Below are 12,530 nucleotides of genomic sequence, written 5' to 3'. Positions count from 1 at the left end.
ACAGGGTCTCAGTACACGATATCAGCATAACTACGGCAAACCAAAAATCAAAATAAATACCTTACATCTCGAAGAATAGAACCAGCAGATTCTATATAATCAAAATCATTAACTCTGAGCAGAGAATCGCGTAGGGTGGACGATAAATCCATTTGATAAACCACACAAAATCGAGTGCAATCATTTTGTTATTTAACGTTTCCACCTTCCTCGCATCAGACATTGTTGTTTCTAACAGAGAGCGGAAGGCAAAGAGTGTCACAAGAGAGAAATGCTTCGTCAGATATTGATGGCATGAGACGCCATCTGTCAAAGAGAAGCTAAAGATAGTCATGTTTGGGAATATAACAAATTGATACGTTCGAGACATTGCCACGAGAGCGACGTCAGAATAGTGCAACACAGGGACAAATTTGGTGAAGCACACATTCCCACCACCCCTTGGAAAATGAGTCCTGCGCACGGTGATCAGCCAAGAAGGGTTTATTTTACATAAGGACAGAAACTTAAATCTTTGTGCGCGAACAACTATAACTAGACTTACATCTAATATTAACCTAAACATATGGAAATCAAAACAAAACACATGTAACTATACAAAATTTACAAGTGTCTTGAAGGATTATGAGAAGGCAAGCGTCTTTTCACAAAGGTCAACATAATGCCTAAAAAGAACGACGACGTCTCCGGGTAAACACTTTTGGTCGCAGTCCATTTATTCATACGAATTTGGTTGGTCCAAACAGGTGTATGCCGATTTTTTATTTTTTTATTTTCCCTATTTCCTCTTTCTCGGACACAGAACAGTGTTTGGTCCTCCTTTTTTGTTTATTCTCACAGTAATTTCTCTGTCGAGGACGTTTATTTATCCCTGAAACAGAAAGAATCTAAGAATGTTGTTCTATACAGCAAACTTATTCTATTTCAACTTAATAAAATCAGAATGGTATACAATTACGAAAGAGGTAGACCAAAGAAAGGTTATGAATTTCTTTAATGGTAAGGTTTAACATAGACACATGTGCCTTGGAAAGAACGTGGCTAGAGACGTCTTCTAGTTGGACCGTCACAAGTCCCAAAAATTCAATGATCCAGACCATTTCCGACACAGCTTCCCGTTGACGTGACCCGCAGCAGAGCTGATGGGAAAGCTTTTGTTGAGACCAAATCTCCAACCCGGAAAGGCTCAGGCTTTCTTCCTTTGTTGTATCTCAGAGCTACTCTGTCCCTGGTTTTGATTAGGTGTTCGGAGGCGACTTTACACTTTTCCTTGAAATCCCTGTGACGGGAAGGTCGAGAAAGATACTCAATGTTCCACTTCAAAGTGAGTGGGTCGTTCAGGACTCTGCCCAAGAACAGTTCAGCGAGGTGAACATGTTGGACTCGAGGATGGCTGTGTTGAAACTTAGGCTAAAAGGACAGATAATAACCCCAACGGGTATGATTATTGTAATGAAAAGCAGACAGGCATATTTTAAGATTACGATGTAATCTCTCGACGAGATTCGGTTGGGGGTGATGAGGGCTGAGACGGACGTGTTTAATTCCCCAAGAAATGCACACAAATTTCGGAAAGTTTAATAGTGGAAATAGAAGAGTTGTCCGATATTAACATTTTAGGTGGGCCAAAGACACCGAACAAATGCTTAGTAAGAGTGTTTATTGTGACATTGGAATTAATCAAACGAACTTGTAAAAGCCATTAATGACAGACAAAATACCTACGTTGCCATTTTGAGATTTCATTAACGGCCCAAAGAAATCAAAGAATAACTACTTCCGGGAGAACTGGCAACATCAGAGGAATGCAAGCCTACCTGACTATTTCGAACGGGCTTACACTTTTGACAAATATCACAGGATTTCATGTATTCGAAGACTTCCCTCTTTAAATTCGGCCAATAGAAGACCCGAGCGATCTTATGGAAGGTTTCGAGTTTCCCAAGATGAGAGGCCAAATGAGAATCATAGTAATCATAGAATCATAGGCATAAGATCACGGGGAACGAATATTTTGGAAGCTTTGTTGTGAGGACTCTTATGCCATAGGAGCCCTTTCTTCATCTCAGAGGATTCCCAACCCTGTTCTTTCCTGGAAAGCCTGTCTATTAAACGTGTACATTCATCATCCTTCCTTTGGAATTCAGACAGCTCGGTAACGCAAAAAGTGTAATTTTGAAGAACGCAGACGGAAGGCTGGGTATCGGAACTATACCTGACGTCACAATCAGCTGTTTCTACTCCTTCAAACATTCGCGATAAACAATCGGTAACAATGTTGTCTTTACCTCTCACGTGCACAATAGTAAAGTTGTAGGATGATAATCGAAGAATACAACGAGCTGTCCTCCCTAATGTTTTGATGTTAGTGCTCATCCAGAGTAGCGCTTGATTGTCGGTGTGGACCCAAAAATGACGATGCTCTAGACATGAGTGGTATTTTTCAACGCCAAGGACAACAGCTAAACATTTCTTTTCATACGTGTAGTATTTAACTTCAGAATCGAGCAACATCTTACGGAAATATGCGATTGGGGCCAGACTGTTATCTTCAAGTTTCTGATTTAACACAGCAGAGACAGCTATATCACTCTCATCACAGTGAAGAACAAAATCGCCGTTGAAGTCAGGGCTACGCAACACGGGAGCTTGGCAGAGAGCGTCTTCGAGCTTACAGAGAGCACTTTCTTGAGCTTTACCCCAGAACAAAACGAAATTTTTCTGTTTTTTAACAAATTCAAAAGGGCCGAAATGTCGGAAATATTGGGGATGAATCTACTGTAGAATCCTACCATACCAAGAAATCTGCGGACGCCTCGGAGATTTTTAGGCCTGGGAAATTCGCGAATACGTTTAACCCTCTCAGGATTAACGGAGATGCCAGAGCTGAAGACGCCGTGTCCCAGAAATTTGATCCGCCAGAGCATAAGGACACTTTCTCAGAAATGACAGTGTTCCTTCAACCTGTTGAAAAACTCACGAAAATGAGTACTGTGCTCCTCGAATTCACCAGAAAAAATTTCGACATCGTCCAAATATGCGAACAGACAAGAAAATTTCAGATCTCCAAGAGCGGACTCGAAAATACGACTTAGCGCCTGACCACCTACTGAAATGTCCATGGGTACTTTATTAAATTGATATAGGCCAAAAGGAGTGGAAAAAGCCATGAATTCGTGGCAAATAGGGTCGAGAGGAATCTGAAAATAGGCGGAATTGAAGTCAAAACAGAGTAGAAGTGGGCTTTTCCGAAAGACTGTAGAGCAGATTCGATGGTGGGGAGAGGAAAACTGTCAATACAACATGACGATTTAAAGATATATAATCGACTACAAGGCGCGGTTGGCCATCTTTCTTGGGGATCAGGAAAGCGGGACTGATAAAAGAGGATTTTGATGGGTTTATGACACCCTTTTCTAACAGTTCATTGATACATTTTCTCATGGCAACGAGTTTGGGTGGAGAACAACTGAAAGGAGAATGTCTGACAGGTGTACGGTCTTTCAATTCTATGCAATAAAAGAACTCTTTGGCGCACCCCAGTTTCACAGTAAGCACATCGAGAAACTCTTTAAGAAGATTGTTGAACACAAAGGGTTGATTGTTAGATAGATCAGACCGATCGATAAGGGGATTGTAGTTTGATAGAAGACACAACGGTTTATTTCCAGAAGGATTTTCAAATGGCAAGCTTTCATCGGATCTAAAACGAAAGGCAAATGTTCGACTGATGAAATCAATAGATAACCCGGTGGCTAACAAAAAATCAGAACCAAGGATGAGAGGAACAGTCAACTCTGGGACAATATTGAAATTCCAGTCCCAGAAGAAATTGTGAATTTTCATGTGAATTCTGACACGTTTTACAGGGCGTATGCAATGACCATCAGCTGATATGTACTGTAAGTGGCAGGGCAATCGCAATCTCGAAAATCCTTTAAATTCATTCCCTCTACCAAAGACTGATTTATGAAAGAACCGCTGAATCCAGTGTCGAGTAGGGCGTAGCCTATATTGAACGTGAACCAGAAAGAACTTTGGCCCAGGGCGAGGCGGAAGGGAGCCCACAAATTTTGCCACCTGAAAAGTTTCTGGGCACCAACGTAACGTGGGAACCGTCTATGAATAAACTTGAACTTGTTGAACTACTCGATAAGTTCGGGCAATTATGATGCCAATTTCTTTTTCTTCTTTCCCTAGCGTTTTCCCCACACCTGTGGGGTCACGGGTGTGAACTGCGGCGCACATGTGGATTTAGCCATGTTTACGGCCGGATGCCCTTCCTGACGCCAACTCTATATGGAAGGATGATTATTGCGTGTTTCTGTGGTGGTTGGTAGTGTGGTAAGTTGTCTGAATATGAAGAGGAGAGTGTTGGGATGGACACAAACACCCAGTCCCCGAGCCAGAAGAATTAATCAGAAGCGATTAAAATTCCCGACCCGGCCGGGAATCGAACCTGGGACCCTCTGAACCGAAGGCCAGAGACAACGAGTCGTACACATTATGATTTCAACTATCGCACTGATAATCTGGCAGCAACCGAAGGCGAGCTTAATCCCATAGAAAATGTGTGGAGCGAAGAGAAGGGATATATTGCGGCTAACAATAAATATTACAAGCTCCCAGAAAAGGAGCAATTAATGCGAGAGGGAATACATAAAGTGATTTCGGGACAATGGCGTCTTATGGCGACGATGGGACTGGAAAGGTCTAGGAAGTGGAAGGAAGCGGCCGTGGCCTTAATTAAGGTACAGCCCCGGCATTTGCCTGGTGTGAAAATGGGAAGCTGATGGCCTCATAAACGTCTTCACGACAAACTTGTGATCAACCTCAATGATGACAGCTCCAGCTACTTCGTGTGTTGATCCCGACTGTGATTCTGATTTGGGTGTGCAACCACTCAATACAGATTAATGACTGCTGCACAAAGTAAGTTGCTGAATGTTAATATAAACATATTTTATGCAAGTCTAATAATAATAATCTGATAATAATAACTTTATTCAGCTTATCTCAGCTACTTCTGGGATAGCTGGAGCCACAGTGGCTCGGTTTATCGTTTTGGCCGGGCGATTATGACGGGATGCTCTTCCTGACGCCGCGTGATTCTTGAGATGAAAATCCCGACGTAGAATCGACCGGTGTTCGAACCTCAGCCTTCCGGATGGGAAGCCAGTAGTTAAGCTATGCAGATAATCACATACCTCCCCCGCTCCTATCCGTTAAGAATACAGTAATTTTGCTTACTCCCATGGCTCTGGCAGTACGTTCTTGACATTTGTTGAAAGGAACTCCTGTTTCCTTAATACTGTCTGCTTCCCTCCGCACTGACATGGACATTTCACTTCCCTGGCTTCGAACAGTCACGCCTCGGCCAGTTGTATATTTCGGGTTTCTTTTGCCTAAGAAACACCCAAAACAACAAATAAAATAAAACTACACGGATTCTGAGTAATGAAGCACTTCAAGCTAACACTGTAGTGCCACTACAAAACCATTAAAATCTACAGGAACTCGTAATATAGGATAACTGTAAAACTAGCCGCTGATTAACATACAACAGAATAAACTTACAGGGAAAATAATATTCAGAAAATAAATACGTAAATACATAAAGCAGCAACATCTAACACAACTAATACAGTACCATTCCGAATAATAACATAAAAGCGACTGAGAGCAAGACAACCCATGTGATGATTAGCTTCCTTAAATGTGGCATCGCTGTTATCGTTGCCATAGCCAAGGTCTGTCTAGGGAGGTCAAGTCACGAATGCTTCTTATGGAGCCGCCATATTGGGTCTTTAAGCGAGCGTAACCAAAGGCAAGTGCATTTGAATTTAGAGGATTTCGGTGCCGTACATTGAAATAAAAACAGAACATCAACTATTTTTCGTAAATAATTTAACTGGGCATGTACTGTTCATGTATATATAACTGTATAACACTTAAATGATATTAATACATTCACAGCTATTTGAATAGGAAGATAATTAGCAGAGCCTGATTTTTTTTTAAGAAACAAGAATCAACAGGAAAGCTCATGTCCTTCTCTTTTACTTCCTTACAACTTGGTCTTACTGTGTTTCCTATTAATATTATTTGTCAAATACGTAATCTTATTGACAGAAACATCGAAATCTGTACAGTACCTGTGTCATTATTATTTTTATTAACGGTACATGAAATACTGAACTTGAAGTACTATACTTAAAGTACTAAGAGACAGTTGTAATAAATTACCTTCAGCGTTTTCTTAATAAAGAAAGTAATTACCGATACTGCGTTTCTAAGGGGTTACCCCAGTATATTGACGAACACCGAATGCCTCTTGAGTTGAGTGCATTAAATGATGTATGGTAACTGTTGTTATCCATATATGTGGTATTTCTTTGGGTTCTAATGCAAAAATAATCTGCACATGTGCAACAAGAGTGACGTTCTTAGCTACTCTTAACTAGTTTATTGATAACCCATGCAACTTATATAGTACCAAGTGGTGGTGGTGATTGTTGTTTTAAGAGGAAGTACAACTGGGCAACCATCGTCTATAAACACTAAACATAAGAAAACAAATGGAAGGGGTCCAACACTTCGAAAAATGAAGGTATCGGCAAAAGAAAGATGAAGGCCACAAAGTGCGTGGAAATGAAAAACTTCCTAGGCCTCGAATGCGTTAATGCCGTCGCGGTCGGAAAAGAACAAGTGTTGACCAGGGGAAGTCGGATGGGATAGAATAGGTGAGAGCCAAACACAAGTGAAAGCAATTTCAAGACTCAGCTAAGGGCCTCGTAGTCACAACCCAGATTGATTTCCCCCTGTGGGCGGGGGCAATAGAATAACACCCACGGTATCCCCTGCCCATCATAAGAGGTGAGTGAAAGGGGCGTCAGGAGCTCCTAACTAGGGAGCGTGGGTTGGCGACCACGGGGCTCTCAACTGAGTCCTAACGTTCATGCATATAATAATAATAATAATAAAATAATAATAGTGGTTAAGAAAATTACAGCCATTGGTAGACACGATTCCTTAAGAAATAGAAATTCAGTCACTATTAAGTTGAGTTAACCTAGGTTAAGCTATTTTAGGGATTACATTAGAATATTATGTTAGGCTACGGTACGTTAAATTACAGTAGTTGGTTAGTGCGAGTGTTGTGATCTTTAAGTATTTGTACAGCCAGATAATGTACGCCATAGAGCATTTTTTTTTTTTTTGCTACTTGTTTTACGTCGCACCGACACAGATAGGTCTTATGGCGACGATGGGATAATAATAATAATTTCGTGTGGCTATTTCTAGCCGAGTGCAGCCCTTGTAAGGCAGACCCTCCGATGAGGGTGGGCGGCATCTGCGATGTGTAGGTAACTGCGTGTTATTGTGCTGGAGGATAGTGTTATGTGTGGTGTGTGAGTTGCAGGAATGTTGGGGACAGCACAAACACCCAGCCCCCGGGCCATTGGAAATAACCAATTAAGGTTAAAATTCCCGACCCGGCCGGGAATCGAACCCGGGACCCTCTGAACCGAAGGCCAGTACGCTGACCATTCAGCCAACGAGTCGGACGACGATGGGATGGGAAAGGCCTAGGAGATGGAAGGAAGCGGCCGTGGCCTTAATTAAGGTACAGCCCCAGCATTTGCCTGGTGTGAAAATGGAAAACCACGGAAAACCATTTTCAGGGCTGCCGACAGTGGGGCTCGAACCCACGATCTCCCGGATGCAAGCTCACAGCCGCGTGCCTCTACGCGCACGGCCAACTCGCCCGGTCCATAGAGCATTTAAGGTGAATGAAATATAGCTGTAAATAATAACTACAGTACCGTAAAAGACTGCTATTAACAATTATTGTTGTAATGATGACAAGCTGGACACAAATTGTTGGTTTGAAGAGATAGGCCAGCGAAATTAACCAATTACGGTTAAAATTCCTGACCTTGTCGGGAATCGAACCCGGGGCCGCTATGACCAAAAGGCAAGCACGCTAATCATTTAGCCATGGAGCCGGACGCATGAAAAGGAAATTTTCATAAACAACAATACTACTATTACACATTTCCTGTTACTTTCCTTGCTTGTTTTGAAAGACAGTTCCCTTTTTTTGGGAGGTTTCCTATCATATGTCAAAGACTTGGGTGGATTAGGGACGTTGAAAATTGTTGGGATGGAATTCCACTTGAGTAGTTTCCGTCCATCTGCCCCCTTTAGTTCAAATAGCGATTCTTCAAAATTACGCTAGAAGAAAATGCATAATAAGACCTATAAATGTAAAACATCGTTCATACAAACATATTACTGTATTATTCAGGAATAATACGAGTGTATAAGTTCACAAAACCGCGCACAAGACGGAATTATCTGTAGATTACCATTTGTCATGCCTGCAGTTTTGTATCCACTGAGCTCTCCTTTGCTTAACTTTCGGGAAGCGAAACACTCTAATTCCGTCAGTTGTCTTATTTTGACAAATTTGGAGCGGCACAGTATCCCATTTTCTTTCAAAATACAAGTAATAACTCACATCATTACATCGTGAACGCCCACATAACAACGATATTTGAGACCCAATATGGCCGCCACCGCAAAGGATTGTGGTAGCGTGACCAGACCTCCCTAGACAGACCTTGCCATAGCAACAGACCATTATCGAGCAGCGTTAGTCAACTTTTTCTCGCCGGTAGCGCTAAACGTCAGACTCCGACTCTCGTGGGCCCTAGTATATATACAACTAAAGCTGCATTTACACTAAGCGCAATTTCCTCGCGAAATTATTTGCGCCTATTGTCGTGGCCACCAAATTAGGCGGATCAGAGAAATCACACTGTTGCCAAGGATATGTAGCAACTGGCGAACAAGTGTCTAACTGAATACATCATTTCGGAGAGCGAAGCAAGTTGTTCTCTCTCAAGCTCCTGATGTTACTTCATACAATGTTTCGAAACAAATTATACTACAAGCTTCAGAAAAGACTGCTGATTTCAGTGGTACAACTATTTTCCATATAAACCACTTTAAATAATTATTAAAAATAAAATCTTGAACGAGTAAATTTAAATCCGTAGGATCATGTATTGAAAATTTCAGTAAGCGGCCAAGTTTTATTTCTTCAGCCTATAAAATTTTGTCTGCGGGAAAAATGTAAAAAATCGCCTGACTTATACTTTTTTATCTGAAACATATTTCCGTGAGTCTTATAATTTTCCTGGAAAATGGCCGGGAAAGCGATCATATAAATGTCGTTAGCTGAGGCAGTTCGGGGCGTGCGCACCAGCACAGGCTGCAGGACGCCGTAATTACTTTCGGATTACATATTAATCTGTATCCGTTTTATTACATTATAACTTTAAATATTTGAATACTGTATATTGTACTGCCAACGGCCGTAGCCGTGTTGAAACACCGGATCCCGTGAGATCTCCGAAGTTAAGCAACATTGGGCGTGGTCAGGAGTTGGATGGGTTGCCACGCGCTGTTGGTGGGGGTAAGGGAATGGAGGAGCGGAAAGGAACTAGCCACCGTACCGCTCGTAAACTCCGCCTCAGAAACACCTCTGCGGAGGTTCTGACCTGCCTTCGGGCAGAATAACCCTTACCCTATATTGTACTGAGTGATATAGAAAAAGAACTACTTTAAAAATAGGTTTATATTAATTTACAATGAAGTAAGAATCGGTTTCTAGCTTCAAGGCAGTCTAAGATTTCTTAGTCACTGTCATCACTCATCTCACTATCTGTCGAGTCGTCTTTTACACTGATGATGATGAATGGCTCCATTCTTTCGTCCCTTACGATTTCCTTGGCCCAGTCGTCTGTTTGAAGATTTTCCGCGCGATTGAAGCACTTTTCCCAGTCTGCAGCAGTCACACTGTCTATGGCTTCTGATGTGAGTTTTTCTACGTCCTTTATTTTGAATGTCTTGTTCCTCTCTGCCACTTCTCTCTTGACTTGAGCCCAAATCAATTCACAATCCATCTTTAACTGCACTTACGGTGCGAGCTCAACATCTGCATGACAGGGAATGACTCGGGTAAGGTGGCCTGGAGCGGATGGGCTTCAGTTTGACAGCACTGCACGATCAGCGTTGCCAGTCCGTGCCCGGAGGTAAGCGACTCTCGACCATCTGTCGCTTCGCCGTTCCCATATCTGACGACAGCGTAGTTTTCCTCACCCACCTAATTTGGTGGCCGCGACAATAGTGTAGACGCTTCCTCGCCCCTAAGCAAGGGTTTGACAGCGGCATAGGTCCTACCCTTCCGAGGGCCCGGCTCAGACTGAATACTTTCGCCCTCCACTCGCGTGGGCGCGCTGTTGTACATCACGTTACTCACCCTAAGCCCACGTGACGAATACGGCAGCTCCTATTGGTAGAAACATCTCCCGATTGCTATTGGTCGATTTGAGTTTGACAACTTGGACCACGTGGGACGACCACGTTTTTGACGTTTGTGACATTTTGCTTCACTTTGATTTGTATGCGTATATCCGTTATCTTCGTTTGCGTGTTTGAAGAAAAAGTACAAGATATTTGAGTTAAGCATCCTTACTGTTCTTGTTTTACTAATCTCCTGAGACCAGAACATGAAAACATACCACACCAAGGCAAATGAATTTCGGATAATTTGAAACATAAGTGCGGCCAGTATCCAGTATTCGGGAGATAGTAGGTTCAAACCCCACTATCGGCAGCCCTGAAGATGGTTTTCCATGGTTTCCCATTTTCACACCGGACAAATGCTGGGGCTGTACCTTAATTAAGGCCACGGCCGCTTCCTTCCCAGTCCTAGCCCTTTCCTGTCCCATCGTCGCCATAAGACATATCTGTGTCGGTGCAACGTAAAGCCAATAGAAAAAAAAAGAAACATAATCTCCTAGGCCTAAATTTTCTGTTTATTTTATTGTATTGTTTGAATAATGTTTGCGGATATTCCATTCTATTTTTAAATAAAATCATATTCAGAGGATACTAGGCCGAAGGAGGTTAAGTAAGTTAATAAGTTAATGATTGATAGTTGCTATTATTTTTGATTGTCACCTTTTTATTACCTTTTTGCATGGTGGCTGATATGATAGTTACATAAGCCTACTTGAAACAGACACCTTAAAATTTTGATGTAATGTTTTATTAGGCCTATGTCTGATAAGCCACTATCGTTTTGATAGTATTGATATTAGCAGTACAAATATAAACTGATTACAGTGTCCTTAATTATTTTCTTCTGTTTCTTTTCATGTCTCAGACCATGCATGAAAAGTGTCAGATCTGTGGAATTTACACAGATAGCAAAGAAGGCCGGCAACAGGGAATCTTATTTCATCATTTCCCTGTTGCTAGACCTAACATTTGCAGAGAGTGGTTGGACGTTGTGGGGGTTGAACGGTTGAGGCAGCCTCTTCCGAAGCAGCTGAGGAACCGCACTGTGTGTTCAAGGCACTTTCGTCACTCCAGCTATCCAGGACCCCTATCAAGGATGCTGTATAAAGATGCTGCCCACATGTCCACAGCAACCGATTGGGAGGCCTAAGTCCACTGTAACATGATTTGGAAGGAGCAATAGAACACTAGAAGTTCAACGTACTCTGTTATAACTTGTTCTTGATAATAACATTCAAATAGTTCAATTGTGCAGTTAATATTTACCTGTCTGATATTATTGTTAACGCTCTGAGGGGAACGAATTGAAATTTATATTCATATTGAAGTTTTACGTAGTATTCGCCGCCCGGCTACTCATTCTTGCCACCCACCTGACAAACATTTCTGGGGAGAACACTGGTGCTAATGTTATTAATGTTAATTTTACATTCAAATTAAACAGTTTCCGTTTATGAATGCTAATGATTGTTTATCAATATATTTAATTTTGTATTACAAAACACCCAACAAGTAGGCTGTGCAGTGTGGTCATGTATCTATGAAATTGCGCTTGGGCAGTGGTGGGTTCGAACCCCGCTGTCAGCTATCTTGAAGATGGTTTCCCTTCTTTGTAATAGGCAGTCAGATACTAAGGCCATACCTTAATTAAGGCCACAGTTGCATCCTTCTGAGGCCCATTCCATCGTTGCCATGAATCGGTGATATATGAGCCTCATAGGCAAAAAAATGAGATCATTATGAAGCCCAGAACATCATTATAATTGTTCATAAAGGTGGAAAACAAGTATGTTCAGTGTTGTAATTCAAAATATGCCATTCATCTGCATGTTTCAGACTCCCATTTGTCTTAATTGCATTAATGACTTTTATAAATTCCTGCCCTACAGTTGTTATATAATCAAACACTTTATTTAAACTTCATGGGACATGTATTATTATCATTAATATTAGTATTACTATTAATATTATTATAGGGAGATTAAGTACAGCATGAAGCATATCTGATAAATGGGAAGTGAAAAACTGTAATGTGGAGTTATTTTCAGGAGCAATGAACCTTTCAAACATGTGGTTTACTGTACTCATAGTCTGCTCCTTTATACGAGATCATCATTTGTGTATAATTGTATGATAATAATCAAATACTGAAGTGG

Source organism: Anabrus simplex, chromosome 5 (assembly GCF_040414725.1).
Source record: "Anabrus simplex isolate iqAnaSimp1 chromosome 5, ASM4041472v1, whole genome shotgun sequence".
NCBI classification, from domain to species: domain Eukaryota; kingdom Metazoa; phylum Arthropoda; class Insecta; order Orthoptera; family Tettigoniidae; genus Anabrus; species Anabrus simplex.
The sequence above is the reverse complement of the archived record's forward strand: the minus strand, read 5'-3'. Positions refer to the sequence as shown.